The sequence below is a fragment of the Pogona vitticeps genome, chromosome 4 (assembly GCF_051106095.1).
Source record: "Pogona vitticeps strain Pit_001003342236 chromosome 4, PviZW2.1, whole genome shotgun sequence".
Classification (NCBI taxonomy): Eukaryota; Metazoa; Chordata; class Lepidosauria; order Squamata; family Agamidae; genus Pogona; species Pogona vitticeps.
Genome location: NC_135786.1, coordinates 23,520,899 through 23,539,128, shown reverse-complemented (window position 1 = coordinate 23,539,128; position 18,230 = coordinate 23,520,899). Strand labels below are relative to the sequence as shown.

Sequence of the window (18,230 nt, the reverse complement as noted above, 5' to 3'; positions counted from 1 at the left end):
AAAACGTCTTGGGTAAGGTTGGCTGGCACAGGGTTTCCTCTCCCCCCCCCTTGACTACAGGAGAAAAGGGAATTCTCTCCTGTTGCTTGAAGGAAAAAGCAACGAGGATATGCAAAAATCGCTTGTGTGAATTTGGCTCCCGCCCGTTATCTTTTAATGGATTCCCTCTGGAATGCATTTAGGAAAAAAGGAGACAACTCAATACGCAACTTGCAAATCATCTTGTTGGCAATCATCTGGGTTTCCTTACAGTAAAAATGCCAGAGGTGGTGATGGTGGTTAGGGATCTAATCTTTGAGGGAAGAGAGGTGCCTTGGAAAAACCGGGTTCCCTCTATGCTGTTGCCAGATGTCGTGCCTAATTATAAGGTTTCAGCGTACCTCATCCAGATTAAGAGATGCAACAACACCAGACTGGATCTGATCCCAAATGGAGCCTCTGGGCCCTGGCAACGTAAATATTAACAGCAGAACAGGTTGGGTCCTGAAGATAAATCACGGGACATGGTGCTGGAAGATCTCAAATGGTTCATGGCAGCATTTCCCAGGTTCACAGAGTGACATGACCCAGCCACTATGGGAGTCTTGCAGAGAATTTGGGGGGGGGGGGTTAATACTCAAATATCTTCCAGAGCAGAAACATTATAAAAGTGTAACACTTGGCATGATCACATTCAAGAGATTAGTATTCCTACTAGGCAAGGAAGCTGCATTACTGAACAGAAACACCTTTAAAAAGTGAAATAATTTGCACAGCTGGTAATGCTTCTAAGTGTTAAATAAATCATACAAGCAATATAGTTTCAACTGAAAATATAATCTTTTGTTGAAAACGTTTCTTTTTTAATTTAGCAAAAATATTCTCTTGTGCATTTGTTTTCTTCCACTATTATATCCGAATGACATCAGATGTCCTCCAGGTGTTTTCTGACTATAGTTTCCATAGTTTTTGACTATAGACTGTGCTGACTGGTGCTTATGGATACGGTAGCCCCAAACATGGAGGACATCAGATACTCCTATCTTACTGAATTATTCACAACCTGATATATAAAATGTTTAAAATAAATAAACCTTTTAGATTTTTCTCTAGTGTTTTTATTATGATACTTTTCTGTCCCTCCTAACTGCACACTGAACATATTATGGGTATAGATAAAACCTCATAAGGGATAAAGGCATCATTCTCTTAAAAGTTGTTGCAGCATTACTGAAAACATAGAAAGAGTAACAGATGTGTGGCATTCACTGTAAATATGCTGCTGAAGCAGGATAAAACGGAAAGTACAAGTTTAAAATCCTTTGTTCCAATCAATACATGGTGTTCCAGTCACATTACAGACACGAGAACTGCAGAACTCAAGTAAGTGTCATGTGAAAATGGCCCACAAGGGGATAGTGAAATATTATTTTTCCAGTTTTCAGAATTAAGTATCATGCTGCAATAAATTTGTTGAAAAACAGAGAAAACTACCATAAATGGAACCAGAATTCATCTGTCTTCATAACTGTGTTTTAACCACTTCATATACTTTCCTCTAAATATATTATTCTGTGAGAAGGAAAAAGGATTGCATCTCTCTCTCTGTCTCTCTCTCTCTCTGTGTGTGTGTGTGTGTGCATGTGCGTGTGCACGTGTGCACATGCATGTGCACACTGGTTGGATAGCTCAGTGAGTTAGGTCTCTGGTTGCAGAGCTAGAAAATGGGAGTTCAATTCTCCACTGTGCAAGTCCACAGCAGCCTGTCTGTGTGGCCTTGGATAAGTTGCACAGTTCCAGGGTAGCCCCGGAAGAAGAGTAATAGTAGTATTCTCCACCTAGAAAACCATGAAAAGGGTCACCATCAGTCACAACTGACTTGATAAGACAGGATATAGTGATGATATCATCACTAATGTCATCAGAAAAATTTGTCACGATGAAGGTTCCTTTTCCTCAAAATGTACAGATTTTCTCAGCCAAGACATCAAGTTCCAATCAATGTTAATAGGTATGTGCATTCAAAGGATAATCTACCCCCTGATTGGTAACAAGCTTGCAAAATAAATATGGCTTCCTATTGAAGAGAAAGTTCATTTCATTTCATCTGTCAAAAGGTATTGGCTTGCTGATGGCAGTTCCAAAAAAACTATGCAATGCTGTGTTCTGGGTGGATTTTCAAAATTGCTGCCCTCTTGTACTATACTGTTAAGATCAAGTGAGATGATTTTAGATGAGACAATATGATTTTACTTAATGCATCATTTAAAAAAAAATCTTTTGAAGTACATGGAAACAACCTTCATCAAAACAAATTTATATGGAATTTACGAGAAAAAACACTAGAAGAAAAACAATCACTAGATACACACACATGCTCACATTCATAGGGAAAGTAAGTACAGTATGTCCATGTGAATTCTGGAAACATGCTAACATTTTACATTTCACTGATAAAGGAGCCTACAGGTTCAGCTATATGCTTACTCAACCATATCACCTGTGAGAAGCAGGAGTAAGAGGAGCTAGGTAAAGGTAAAGGTTCCCCTTGACATTTAGTCCAGTCATGTTTGACTCTAGGGCATGGTGCTCATCCCCGTTTCCAAGCCGTAGAGCCAGCGTTTGTCCGTAGACAGTTTCCATGGTCACATGGCCAGCACGACTAGACATGGATCACCATTACCTTCCCACCATGGTGGTACCTATTTCTCTACTCGCATTTTTACATGCTTTCAAACTGCTAGGTTGGCAGGAGCTGGGACAAGCGACGGGAGCTCACTCTGTTGCATGGATTCGATCTTATGACTGCTGATCTTCTGACCCTGCAGCACAGAGGCTTCTGTGGTTTAACTCGCAGCAGCACCACGTCCCTCTTAAAGGAGGAGCTAGCTTTCTACAATTGGTCCCTTCATATAAACTAACAAATTACTCTATGCTGCCCGATTCCTGGACTAGTGGAACAATCCATGGATCTTCCCTGATCCAGCTGCTGCATTACTCAAGCCTGACACTACTTTGTCTTTCCAAAAACAAAAATAAATTCAGAAAAAATAATTTTATTTATTTATTTATTTGATTTTTACCCCACCCCTCTAGACAACGTCTACTCGGGGCGGCTTACATCAGTTAAAACAAGTTAAAAAACATATAAAATGCATTTATAATGGGTGCTTCCTCTCATTGATGTGTGAAGAGGCAGGTTTAACTGCCAGATCCAAATGTTATGGTGAACATAAAAAGTCTGTGCAATTCTTCCCATATCCGTAAGATTTTTACAGAATTATTATAGAATAATAGAGTTGGAAGATGCATGTAAGACCATTGAGTCCAACCCCCTGCTCAATGCAGGAATCAAAGCAGATCTGGCAGATGGTTGTCTAATTTTCTCTTGAATGTCTCCAGTGTTGGAGCACTCACCACCTCTCAAGGTAATTGGTTCCATTGTTGCACTGATCTAACAGTTATAATTGTTTTCCTGATATTCAGACTAAATCTGGTTTCCTATAACTTTAGCCATTATTGCATGTCCTGCAGTTTAGGATGATTGTGAGCACATGTTGCCCTTCCTCTGCGTGACAATATTTCAAGTATTTGAAGAGTGGTATCATATCTCCCCATAATGTTCTTTTCTTGAGACTAAACATGCCAGTTCTATAAGTCTTTCATCATAGGTACAGTGGTGCCTCACTTAACAACGATAATCTGTTCCAGGAAAATCGCCGTTAAGCGAAAACATTGTAAAACGAAATTAAAAACCCCACTGAAACGCATTGAAACCTATTCAATGTGTTCCAATGGGGTAAAAACTCACCATACGGCGGTCATTTTCGCTGCTGTATAGCGAGGAATCCGTCCCTAAACACAGCAGGGAGCCATTTTAAGCATCCGGTGGCCATTTTGAAACCGCCAATTAGCTGTTTAAAAAAAACATCATTTTGCAAAGAATTGGTTCCTGAAGCAGGGAACCAATCATCGCAAAGCGAAAAACCCTATTTAGACCATCGTTTTGTGATAGCAAAAATATCGTCGTACAGCGGTTTCATCATAATGTAGGGCAATCGTTAAGCGAGGCACCACTGTATTGGTTTCCAGTCCCCTGATCATCCCTGTTGCCCTCTTCTGAACTTCTTCTAGTTTGCTGGCATCCTTCTTAAAGTATTCTCGATAAATCCATGTTGGCTTCCAGTTATTACAGCAAGGTACCTGGAGACTGACCACTTTATAATCTGTTCTAGAATTTTTCCTGGGATTAATGTCAGGCTGTCTGCTCTGTCTTTCCATTTTTTATTTTAAAGTTAGGGACATTAGCCTTCCTCCAATCATCCAGCACTTCACATATTCTCCTTGATTTCACAAAAATAATACAGTGGTATTGAAAGTTCTTCAGCCAGTTCCTTCAGCACTCTTAGAATCAGTATGTCTGGGCCTTATGATTTCAACACAAAGTTCCCCCTGATTATTTGTTTATCAATCACAAACTGCAATCGTGTCCCCTCCACTTGTACTTCATATTTGCCTGGAGGGTCATAGATAATCACAGCTAAAATAAAAATAGAGCCTTTTCTTTGTCATCTGTTACCATTTTTCCGTCCCCAATAAGTAGGTGAGCTACTTTTCTTTTCTCTTTCTTTTGCTATGCATGTACTTGAAGAATGTTCTGCTGTTATTGTTGCCTTTAGTATGTCTTGATAGCATTCTCAGCTTTTGCCTTTCTAATGCCATTCCTACAATTATTTTTCTGTACTCTTACTTTGTGACCTGGCCTTCCATTTCCTATACCTGTCCTATTTGGTTTCCAGGTCCCCTCTGAGCTTTTTATGAAGTCGCATTGCTGTTTTTGCTCTCTTCCTCCTTTTTTCCTGTTGGAATTCTTCGTAGTTGTGCCTTTAGACGTTCTTTTTTGAAGAAGCCCCCACCCACCTTGGACTCCCTTTCCTGTTAGAATTTTCTGCTATGGGATCTTATTTATCACTGTTCTGAATTTAATATAATTGGCTTTCCTAAAACCCAGTATATATTTGTTGCTACATTCCACTTTTGTTTCCTTAGAAATCAAGAAGTCCAGTATAATATGGTCACTTTTCATCCACCAAGTCATCTTCATTAGTCAAGGATAGCTGTTCCTCTAGTTTCTTCCTCCTTGTAACTTTTGGAGTATGAATATCATTTATATGGTAAAGTAAAAAAACAAACAAACCCTGAGGCCTATTATGCACTTAAAAGTGTTACAGACATAATTAGGAAAGTATCTCTTTCCATATTGGAACAGCAACAAGACTTTCATCTTATTTCCATCTTCTTTATACATTGTTTGCTAAACAGGACCGTATGCCTCCATCATTATACCTTGTCCCACTTCTCTCATTTCTTACTTATGAAAAACACACTGGATCCCAGAGTCAAATTTGAACATAAGCAAAGAATTATTGTGTAAGCAGGAAAATCACTATCCACCAGTTTCCATTTTGGGAACTATACAATGGAAATAAAAAGAACTGACAAGAATTTCAAAACAGCAAATCATAAGTAGGAGGGACTTTTAAAAATGTAATTATAACCTCAAAATGGTCGTAATTTGGGACGTTTGTAAGTCGAGTACAGAAGTTTTTCCTGATACCGTAGTGCCTCGACTTACAAACATCCTGCTTACGACCATTTTGAGTTACGACCAGCTCGGGCTGCAAAATTTTGCTTCAACTTGCAGCTGGAGTTTCCAGTTACAAACAGAAAAAGGCAGGGAAAAAAGATGGGGAATTCAAATTGCTAACCATTGGTAGGCTGCTTCTTTGTAGCTCTTTTGCCCCAACGGTTAGAGTGAGTGTGATTGGAGGAGGCTTCAGACAGCCTGGTAAGGTAAGGTGCTGTGGGTTTTGCAGTGTGGTTTTGAGCTGGGGGGTTATGTTTCTGTGCTATAATGGGTCTTGGGGGGTTTGTTTGTATTTTGGTATTTTTCCTCCATTTCCGATTGGTCTTGGGGGGTTGTTTGCTTTTTGGAGGTTTTTTTCCCCATTTCCAATGGGTCTTGGGGAGTTTCCTTGCTTTTTGGATTTTTTCCCCCATTTCCGATGGGTCTTGGGGGTTTGCTTGTTTTTTGGGTTTCCCCCTATTTCCGATGGGTCTTAGGGGGTTTGCTTGCTTTTGGTTTTTCCCATTACTGATGGGTCTTGCACGCTTTGCTTGCTTTTTTGCTTGCTTTTTTGCATTTCTGATGGGTCTTGCACACTTTGCTTGCTTTGTGCTTTGCTTTTTTTGCATTTCCGATGGGTCTTGCATGCTTTTCTCCCCCCCCCCTTTGGCTGGAACGCATTAATCACGTTTCCAATGGCTGTTGCGGTGATTTTTGGGGGGAGATTTTTTTTCCTTCGGCCAGAACGATTAATTGCATTTCAATAGGAAATGATGCTTCAACTTACGATCATTTTGAGTTATGACCGAAGTTCTGGAACCAATTAAGTTTGTATGTTGAGGCACCACTGTATTCAGCCTAAATCTGGCTTCCTGTAGCATTGTTGCATATCCTGCACTCTGGGATGATACAGAACAGATCCTGTTCCTTCTCTTTATGCTTTCCAGTATTTCAAAAGTGCTATCAGCTCTCCCTGCAGTCTTCTTTTCTCAAGGCTAAACATACCCATTTCTATCAGTCTTCACTTGTTTTCCAGTCCCTTAATCATTCCTGTTGTCCTTCTCTAAATTTGTTTCAGTTTGTTGGCATTCTTCTTAAACTGTGGTGTCCAGAAGTAGATACAGTGCTCCAGATGAGTCCTAACCAGTGCAGAACTAGTACCTCAGGGGATTTGGAGACTATACAGTACTTCTGTTAAAACTTCATTTGCCTTTTTTGCAGCCACGTCACACTTTTGGCTCATACTCAGCTTTTGATCTACAAAAATTCCAAGATCCTTCTCATTACTGAGCCAAGTATCCCCCATTGTGCATTTGCTTTTTTGCCCCCTAAGTGTAGAACTTTGCACTTTCATTCTGTTGTTTTCAACCTAGTGCTCAAGCCTATCAAGAGCTTTTTGAATTTCAGGGCATAGTTTTGGGGGGAAGCACAATGCCTTTTCTTCAATTAAAACCCTGCACCAACACTGTAAATCCAATGTATAGCATTCTGTGTATTCTGTGCTGGGGTGGAAAAGTCTGTTTTACAATATGGATAGTGAGAGACCACCTTGGATAGCACAGCTCCAGCATTGCAGTGTACATCTATCATCATTATCACAACATAGACAATTTTCATTAGAAAAAAAAGAAACAAATGTATAGTGGAGGAATCCCACATTACATATCTGATTAACAGAGAAGTGTTCAGTTCTCAGGACACAGGATATGTGGAAAGGGATGTATTGAGAGTATGTGATGCACAGTTGCAAAGAGGTAAAGCAGGGCAATATGAAGTAGAGAGGGAAGCACAATTTCTATTAACCCTAGCTAATGCAGTTGTGCCTGCTAGCAACAGTAGGAGTTGTTTTGCAACACATCAGAAGCATATTAGATTGGGCAATGTTGACACACTTGAAAAGATGAAATAACAGTATAATATTTTTTTCAACTGCAGATAAATTACACAATGCAATTTAAATACCTACTGATGCTAAAACTGAAATCCCACGCACTCTTGCCTGGTTGTAGAAATGAATGAACTTCTGAAAAGACTTGCACAAAACCACAGTGTAAATTATCCCAGAAATCTGAGTCTCATTTTACAAGTTAAAATGTCTCAATATAAATATTGGTGATAACTCAAAGTGATGCATATATGTTGCTTAGCAGCACACTATTGGCTGGTAATAATTAGATTTTGAAGATGCTGAGGAAATCTGGAATCATAGTGAAAGTGGCATTAAATTACTGAGATAATATTGATTAATATGACAACTCATCTAGCTGCTTAACAAAATAGTAATCTATCTTTCCACAATATCCGGTCAACCCCCTTCCAAATGATTAACATACAAAATGTTATTAGTACAGTGAAATGAAAGCATGTCAGCTAGATTAATAAATGTATAATTGAGTATTAAAATGATTAATATGGCTGGACAGGAACTAATGCAAATCTATATAGAAGGTGCATATTAAATTACCATTTTAATGAATAAAGGAGGATTTATACAACAAAGTAGTAATCTCTGAGGTAGTTCCAATTCCTTTCAATTTTCCCCCCTCTCTTTTTATGGCAAGAAGTTTCCCTGAAATCAAAACAGGGTTTGAAGGAAAAATGGTAAAGATTCAACAATGGATAGGAAAGACAAACAGTATGGTTTCGTACATGTTTATGGAGAAGTTCCACTGAGTTGAGTAGAATTTGCTTCAAAATGATATACTGTACAGTGAACTCTGGCCTTAAAAACTAAATTCTCTAACTTTGGAAGCATGATTTCACAAGGTGTCTTCTGTGTCAGTCTAAATCCAGGAGTGTGCACTCATACTGAATGGGATAGTGAGTAAATGATCTGCATTTTTCCACTCCCAATTACAAATACCAATAGGTGGGAATGACGAATGATAATAAAGCCACTGAAAATTCATTAATTTCTTAGATGCTTTTCTTTGGCAGACATAACTTCGCTTTGGATATATCAGCTCGTATTTTGTGTACATTTCACAGAAAGGTCACAGAGCGAAACTGAAGAGTGAGTGGCAAAGCTGACAAATTGGGAAGTTCTTGAGTTTAGATACAAATATGCCGGGGCTGTTCATTGAATCTTTACAAGTTTCTCTACAATGGGGACCCTTTGGCTGCACTGGTAATTTAGGGACCAGTAGGATGCTTGCAAATATAATTCCATTTGCACGGAAAGTACAGAAAAGTGAGCAGAAGACTGACTAGGTCTTCCTTTCAAATTAATAGAAAAAAACAAATGAATCAATGTGACACAGAATCAAATGTAAATGATAGGAAAACAGAACATAGATTTTCCTCCTCATTATTGTCTTTCATCAGTTACTGAGCTTATACCCATCCCAACAAGCATATGCCATTTATGAGGTGCTCCAAAAATGTCAGAACAATGTGTTTACATTAACTGCAATGCATGCACCAAGAGTGGCATTGCCTTATTTTGAATCAGTATCTACCGTGGCGCTCTAAACAAAGACCTGACTAGACTAGCATTTAGCATCCTGATCAGCACTTAGCAGGCAATGTTTAGCTCCATCCTGTGAGAGGCTTATTTTCCTGATTTCCTCTGAACTTCTCTTGTTAAAGGCACAAGTAGATGCCAGTCCTGTTCTTCCAACAATCAACAAATGTTCTCAGTAGTCTTCCAACTTCCACTGGGGTTGGGGACCAGAAACTCATTAATGGGGAGCTTGTTTACTCCTTAGCATTCATTGTTACATCTGGCCAGACACAGTGGGCAGGGGATTGCTCTCGGCTAGCTTGAAATGGCAGTTTAGGTTTCTTTAAGCTCAGAGGGTAGGCAAAATACCCAAAGGCTGCTTTAAGGCCCCTTCCCATCCCCTGGTCCATCTCTTTCCTACAAAAAAGGTGAACTACAGCTTTTGGAAGTCTCCAAGTCTGTTGATTCGCTTTTGAAATAGATCAAAGAACCCTTCTGCACAGTTTGACACTCCAAAATAACTCTCCCCTCCCCCACGCACGCACACAAAAGAAAACACAGGAATCAGATTTCTAGCCATTTCTAATGTCACTTTTTGTGTTGCTTTTTTCTATCTTTTGGGGGGCAATTTTGGCAGCCAGAGTTGGTCAGAGGGAGGAAACTGTTTTCCAAAGAATTGCCTAACTCTGCTCAAAATTTATATAGGGCCAGCAGACTTTGGCCATTCAGATATTCTGGTGACAACCCTCAAAGATCCTGATGTTTGGCCATGCTGGCTGAGGCTTCTGGGAGTTAAAGTCCAAAACTTAGAGAAAACCACAGGTTCTCAAGCCCTGCATTAGAGTAACCCACTTATTGTAGGCAACAGACTGCTGTTTGAATCATGAAGATGAGGCACTGTGGTCAAATCAATTTCACTCACAAGCAAAAACTTGTGGGTCATCTAATTCTTTCTTCTTCTTCTCCCTTACAGGAACAAAATGGACTTGCTTGGAAAAGTTTGAACTATGGGTGCAGCTTTTTGGTCTCATACTGATACTGAGAACATAGATTTTCCTCCTCATTCTTTTCACAGCAAGACTGCACACAGTTTGCCTGAAAAACCTTGTGGGATAATTTGGAATTTTCATGGGACTTTTTTTTCCTGGAACAAATGCCAAATTGTGGTGTACATAGGGAAGACTTTTTGACTTCATTCATTCATTTTGGGGACTGCCTTGTTAATTTTCAGGTCTTTCAGCTACCTGTCCTTTATTCAACACAAATGGGCTGCCTCTTTTGAGTTCTTTATTTTTGGGTTTCCTCATTCAGGATGAGATCTGTCTGGGATTCATCCAAAATCTTTAAGAAACACTTCTTAAACTACTCTAAACAGCAGGAACAAATCAGGCAATGGAGAATCAATACCAAAAAATCCTAAGAAACCCTAAATAACTGCATAAAAAAGCATGGGAAAGGCAGACAACTCACAGTAAATTAACAAACACCATTTAAATACACATATCAAGCGGCTAAAACATTCACACACACCCAAAGACAGGGGGAACAATGCAAAGTAAATCACACAGGCACCAGCTGCTTACCTCAAAACCAAGAAAAGCAAGGAAGCAAATACTGTAAAAACAAAACATACAACCAAAGCACACACACCCAACCACAATGACTAGAATATGGGGAGATTTCTCTGTCTCCCTACTGCTCAATATTTTCTCTTCTTTTCCTTGAGTCCGCCACCAGGGCATAGCAGCAGGCAGCAAAAATAATCCAAGAAAGGAAGGCAAAATCTTCACCCCAAAATAGAGGGGGAAATGCAAAATGGATCCATAGGCACAAACGGAGAACACAATGAAGATGCAGGGCACCACAGAGCTCAGGAGCATACAGATCCCATCCACAGAGAAGGAATGAAGCAAAATCACTGGATTCCACAACCTTCTACAAATCAAAATTCTTTCCTCCCACATGCAAAGGAGGGACTATTTGATTAAACACTTCCCAGGCAATTTAAAGAAAAGAGCTGAAAAAAAGGGCAGGCAAAAGAAGAAACCACAAATGAAACCGGAATCATCTGTGTTCATCTTATTCATTAAAACGGATGATTCAGATTTCAGAGGCTCTCTTTTGGGGTTAAACAAATAAACACAAAAATGAAAGTTAGCAACTCTTTCATGCCCCCACTCTATTCAGGTTAACTCCAAAGTCCCAAACATATATTGTCTGACTGTATGCAATTATCACAATTCCTGTACAAAATGGCATATTTCCTGTGCAGGATTCAACTGGAAAAGGCAAACGGTTACATGGCTTGTGCACAATAGTATCATTCCTATTCAGGGTTCATCAGGAAAGGGCAGAAAAAGCACCAAGCTTCACAGAATAATGGTTATTGCGGGTTTTGCGGGCTCTTTGGCTGTTTTCTGAAGTTTGTTCTTCCTAATGTTTTGCCAGTCTCTATGGCCGGCATCTTCAGAGGACAGCACAGGATAGTTACAATTTCTATGCAGAATGGCATTTTTCCTGTGCAGGATTAAACTTGAAAAGCTGAGTAGAAAATGACATTCTACTGCACAAAACAGGTGAAAAATTGGGGAAATTGTGCAATTTCTTGGTTAAGAAGCTCAGTATGACAGGAAACTGCTGAGAATGAGAAATATCATAACGAGTAATCACACCCTACTTTGAACCACAGATTGGAGCTCTTCCAGCTATTACCTATGCTAATATTGAGGAAACTCACTTTGCTGGCTGAGCTGAACAATTAAGCTATGTTACTTCTTCTAATGTGGACTGCATACCTGCAGACAGCAGTGCAGGAAAATACCAAGACAAAAGTAAAGTAAAGTAAAGTAAAGTAAAGTAAAGGAAAGGAAAGGAAAGGAAAGGAAAGGAAAGGAAAGGAACGGGGAGAGGGAGGGAAGGAATCATACAGCGGCCTAGCTACAAATTAAAAGCATAGATGAGAGTAACAGTTACGAAGTAATGGTTTGTAATACTTTGCTTTGGCACTAGATGGCACAAAACAGAATTTTGCACATTTCGCACAGAGATTGGTATGATTTTGGCAGAAAAATCATTGAATATTGCAGATACATTTGGCACAAATTATGAAATTATTCAGGTAATGAATGTCTTGGTGCATAAGGCACTGTTTCTAAAGATTAGCTAGGCAGATAGACTCCTGCATATAATATTTTAGTTGTGTTAAGTGTACAATTGAAAAAGAACAGGCAATTGGAATGCTGAGTTTTAACTTCTTGCCAAAAACCAAAGCAGGCAAGTTCCCAGGAAAAAATGTCTTGATGCTAGAGATTGAAGTAGAGAAATTTTTCTCTTCTAGTGCTCCTCACAATGCCTATTATTGCTACACCACACCTTGCTTGCTGCTTGTCTTTCTAAAAGGATAAATGCTAGAAGGATAAAAATTTCCTTGAAAACCATATCCTATAAATCATTCCCATTAATTAACCGTATCTGCTATTGTTTGGCAGTGCACATAAATAAAAGAACAGAAGCAAATCCAAAACATAAAGGTGGGTAATACTACATTCTGGTTTTACCTTTAGGTTTTCCGTAGGTGACACAGAGATACAGAAAGAGCGGAAGAGATCTCTGGTAAGGTTTTAATGTAATCCAAATCCACAAGAGTCCCATGAACCTTAAACATTAACAAACTGGCATAAGCTGTTACGGACCGTAGCCCATCTTGGATCCATGGCGCATTGTCTCAGCTGGCAGATTATTAGATACATGCTTAATGTCACCAAGTCCTCCAGCCTCACCCTTAGCTGTCCAGACATCATAGCTTTGTATTTAATATCAAATTGAGTCAAATGTTTTAATACTGAAATAATCCTGAGGCCTGTGAGTGTGTTTCAGAATGAATCACAAAATCCAAAACAGAAGACTTACCATTTTTTTGAGAAATAAATCTGTGCCAAAGTGACATTTTTGATGTCTGGGCTTGGTTGTGATTATTCAGTATCAGAGCTTGAGGAAATTATCTTTTGGACTACAACTATACCATATGTACTAGAGGATTTGAGACAGGAACTGTTCTAAGTTCTGCAAGGACTAAGGTGAATGCACCCATACATACTGAAAGATATATTTTTGTTACTGAATATTTTGCAGGATGCAGTTCTGACAATAAAAGGGTGTTCCAGGGCAAAGACCTGATTGATGACCTTTGGCTCAGATGAAAAGCCTAGCTTCATTTGCCAGAATTCTTAAGAGAAAAATAAATCATGTCAAGCAGATGATTCAGGTACTCACTAAGTACAGCCTCTAATTTCCAGCAGAAGTTCCTCCAAAATACTCTTGCATGCATCTTTTAATGCTTGTATTTCCTAAGGTGTTTCTGGAATGACTATATTAAACATCCCTTTACATATTTTCTATCTAAAAAAGCCAGCCAACCTGGATCGTAGCACCAGCAACTTTGCATACAATGGGGGAATACATGTGGCAACACTGTAACTAGTGGCAATTTGCTGCTGAGATTTATGTCATTACACTTACACTAACATGTAAGTAACAGAATTCTGGCCACTTTACATCTCAGTCAATGATGCTATGAGACACTTCATTGTTTTGTTTCAATAAACAATTCATTGCTAAACCTCTGGAATCTGCATTTTTTAAAAATAAAAGGCAGATAAAGAAAAGCTAGGTATTTATGCAATGCAATACTGGGCACTTTTGGTTTTTACTGATCAGAACTAACAGCCCTCATCATCTTTCCCTGTGCAGCCCCTCCTTCCTGCACAAAGAAAAAGAACTTTAGGGAAAGAGCCACATGTAAAAACATAAGCATGTACAGACAAACACAAATTAAAACAATCTTTTGCAAGCATCATTAACCAAACAGTGCACACAAGCATAATAATTACACAATTAATTTGTCATGATCCCTTGCCTCAGCAATTCTGTCAGTCTATCCCACATAACTATTTTGCATGCTTCATCATAGCAACCAACATTCTTTGCCAGGTTTTTGGCAGCGACAGTCTGATAATTAAGGAAAGCTTTAGTCTTCATTCCCCCCCCCCACATTACTAGCTATATAAGCCTCATCACTGTTCATTAACCTATTGTGTGAAGTAGTACTTCATTCATATTTTAAACTTTGCCTCATTAGTTTTCTCCTCAAACTGGTGTAAAGAATGCTTGGCACTTTTATCATGCGTGCACAGACACATACAACAAATTCCAGTGTGTCCGTGTTATTATTTTCTTCACATGCTGTGTAATGCGGTTGGACACAGATGCTCCACACATACAAGAACTCTGATTTTCCAAGGAAAGCCTTAAAGTTTAGCAAGAACTTCTTGCATACATACTGCTCTCTGCATGGACATGACAACACTGGAGAAGCAATGGCTGCTTTACTCTCCTGTTCGCATGAGCAATAGTGGAAATGGGTATCTTTGTAAGCCTTGTGCAGCTGTTGACCTTGCTCACATTGGGGTCTTGACAAGGGGTGGTGGGGATTCTTTAACAATGAATTCATTAAGTCTTCTTCACTAATAGTAACAATCTTTTCAAAAGTGCCATTCTCAGCAATACAAACTGTTTTGACATGCCAAGGGGATCTTTTCAGAAATCTGTCTGTTTTTGGCGACCACAAGTGCAGACCACATGGTGCACTTCCTGTCTAATGAGAAGGCTGCGAACATACACGTCATCCAGATAGCGTGGTACATAGCACTGTGGAGGAGCAAGTTATGATGCATGTTGGCGCCAAGGGTGTGAGCACATTTATTGTGAAGTCCTGGAAACCAAAATTTGGATTGTTAGGAAGGAAGTTAAAAGCTACATCTTCTCAGGTAGCTTGCTCTAAAATGGTACATGTTCCCCAGCAGGGCCAGATAGCCAAAGTTGAGAAGTCAAAAGACATGGCTGAGATGATGAGGCTAGAAGGCCAGCTCTAGGTTTGTTTGTTTGTTTGTTTGTTTGTTTGTTTCCTTTTGTGTGTCACATTTCTCCCAGTGAGGGGATACAAGGTGACTCACAATAATTCAAACAAATTGGATTAAAAAAACAATAAATTATGGAGTTGAAAAAACAATTACATTTTTAAGACACAGCAGGAATGTTCTGACAAAAGTTGGGGCTGTAGAAAAGCAGTGATGGCTGGTACCCATTGTAATTGGAACGGTAGAAGATAGAGCAACCAATATTGCTATGGAGCCCAGGGGAAAAGTGGTATTTATGCACACATAGAGAAAGGAACATTTGTACAATTACATGGAACCAGGCAACTATTCATCCAAACATATATGCAGAAGCCTTTTCTCTTTGGGAAGGTGGAAGGAAGGAGTGGGATGGCTGGAGTGGCCTCATGATATAACCTAGTGTTGGGGTAAAAATCCTTTCTGGACGAACAGCTCCTAGAATACACAACCCAGCACAGCCCGTGGCGTTACATTTAGTTCGGAAAGAAGTATCATTATTAGATGCAGTAATGTTTCCCATATCAAGCACTGAGGACTCCACTTTTATCTTCCTGAAGGGTAATTAGGTCTTGTCATAATCAATTGGATGAATGATTTCTCCCTGGATAAAAATAATGTTAATTCTTCTTCTATATCATAAGAACAAGAAATATCTGTAGCACTACCAAGACTAGATCAATACCTTAGTTCCACTGGTTCAATTGGACTCACATGAATATTAACTTAATGAGTCCCTGTCATTTAGAGCAGTGGTCCCCAACCTTGGGCCTCCAGATATTCTTGGACCATAACTCTCAGAAGCCTGCACCACCACCTCTGATGTCAAAATTTGTTTGACACAAGAGAGGCAACATAGGAAGGGAAGTAAAATGGATGCAAAAATAAACAGAGGAAATTTTTTTACTTCAGATGTACCTATAGTGCATAGTGCGGGATTTGTGCAACTTAGTGACATACCTAGTCCCAAGCTTGGATCTTATGAAGTGGGGTTCTGGTTAGGAAAACTTATTTTAGAATATGGTTGCTAGTTTTCCACAAGGTTCTGCTGTTTTAAACCTCAGTTCAATAATGGGTGGGGATTACAACTTCAGGAGTGCTTCAAGTCCACTCCAGATTGTATTCTGCACTTTACAGGTGCTATTCAGAGTATGGAGCCTATTTGGGGGTATAGGGTTCAGCACCCTGGATAGTTCCTGAAAACTGTCTAGCTGAACTAGATTTAAAGCTGAAGTAGATTCCAAGCACCCTGCAAAACAAGGTATCATTAGTACTGCCTCAAATGCAGGGCTTTTCCTTCCTGATCTTGTTGGCCTATTGCCCAGCCGTACTCAGTTGCTGTTTTAAATCAGATAATTTCCCACTGCTTCATGGTGGACTTTTGTAATCGTCACTCCTTTTTCTAAACTGAACAAGCAACTATTATCATTCTACACCGTATTTCATTCAGCAGAGATGGGTCTCTCACTGATCTTCTTGAAATGGTCATCTATTCAACAAGGAATGGATTCAATGGCCCTAATACATCACCACGTCCTTAAAGGAATAAATTCCTTTTCCAGCGGCTTTGAATTATTACTTGGTTTTACTTTCACAACTGATCTGGATGAAAGCATCATACATGGGAGCAGGATAGCCAAAGTCTTTACATCTACTGTGACTGAAATAGATGAAATTACTAAGCACTTGTATTAGTACAGAAATATTTTTGTACATTAGGAGTATTGAAGTACTTTCTCTTTTATAGCACATGACTCTGCTATTAGAAATACTTCTCCATTTTCAAACAGCTGACCAGGAGATTAAAGGGATCAGCACATTTGTCACAGTCTGTATGAAGGACTGCCTGCTCGTGGATCATAGTACAAAAAACTACACAATCTGTTTCACAACCCCTCCCCCTCCAGATTCCTTCTTCATGAGCCTATAGTTCCAGGTCAGAAGTACAGTAAGCTACCAATTGGTCATAGACACTAATGCTTGCTTTTGTATATCTTCTTTTGACAATTTTACTACCAGAGCAGAGACACACATTCAGATATTTTTATGAAGACATTTTCATACTGCTCTTTCCCTAGTAAATCCTAAGTGATGAACAATAAAATAAAAAGATAAACATCAGCAGAAAACATTAATTAAAACAGACTGTAAAAATAGCAGCAATAAATCTGTACCTTTGAGACCCTTAAGAAACCTTCCCATAAATCCACCAAACAGCAGTTAGGAGCCTCCCAAAACAGTATCTTGTCTTTATCTCCAAACATCTAGCAGGAAATAACAGTAATACTTTACAGAGTGCTTTTTGAGTAGTGAAACTACCTTGCCTATATTATTTTAAGCCCTAATCAGGGATTCATAGAGAACGCATAAACAGAGTTGTAGAGTAATACCCACGATTATAAAATAGTTCTTCATATGTTCAACACAAAATGCTGAAGTGATTTTCTACATGCACTGGAGTGAGCTTGCTTAGACTCTGTTTCATGAGTTGGAACTCTGGAATCAGAATACCAAGATTTCGAGACAAGGCTCAGTACATAAACATGGATGTGTTAAAAATGTTGTTTGAAAATCTATATCCAGGACAGAAATGTTGTGTTGGCTCTATGGTACCCCCATAGTCCTGTTGGAACACCACTCCAGAGAAGACGCAGTTCTCTACATTCATACCATATGAAATCTAATGTGACATTAACAAAGCTCATGTCTGCACATGGGTGCAGAACTTCAAACAGACCATTCTTGCTCTCCAAGCATAATCAGAACAACTCTTTGTTCCTTGTAGCCCACAAAATAGCAAGTCTAATTCAAATGTAACCAAAATAACAATAAAAACAGTTCCCAACTACTGCCTTTGTTTTGAAACTCCCACTGCTTCTCTTTATTTACTTTACATTTATTTTGCATTTGACCAAAGTTGGGGATAATTACTTTAATAATGTATCTCCACTGACATTTGAGGCCTTCAAAATCATTAATTATCTTTGTTTCAAGTCATCACACCCATCATATAATTACATATTTGGGTGATTTAGAGCACTGGTTCTTAATCTTGGGTTACTCAGGAGTTTTGGACTGCAACTCCCAGAAGCCTTCACCACCAGCTGTCCTGACTGGGGTTTCTGGGAGTTGCAGTTCAAAAGCATCCGAGTAACAAAGGTTAAGAACCACTGATTTAGAGTTAGACTATACTTGGCTTTATTAATGCAAACTGTACTGTGGATTCCCAACT

The 18,230-nt window shown here is 39.2% G+C and overlaps 1 protein-coding gene across 4 annotated transcripts in view; it reads right to left on the bottom strand.

Moving 5' to 3' along the window:
- SULF2 (sulfatase 2) overlaps positions 1–18,230 on the bottom strand; it is a 336,643-nt gene that overhangs the window by 131,645 nt on the left and 186,768 nt on the right. The window lies entirely within an intron of this gene.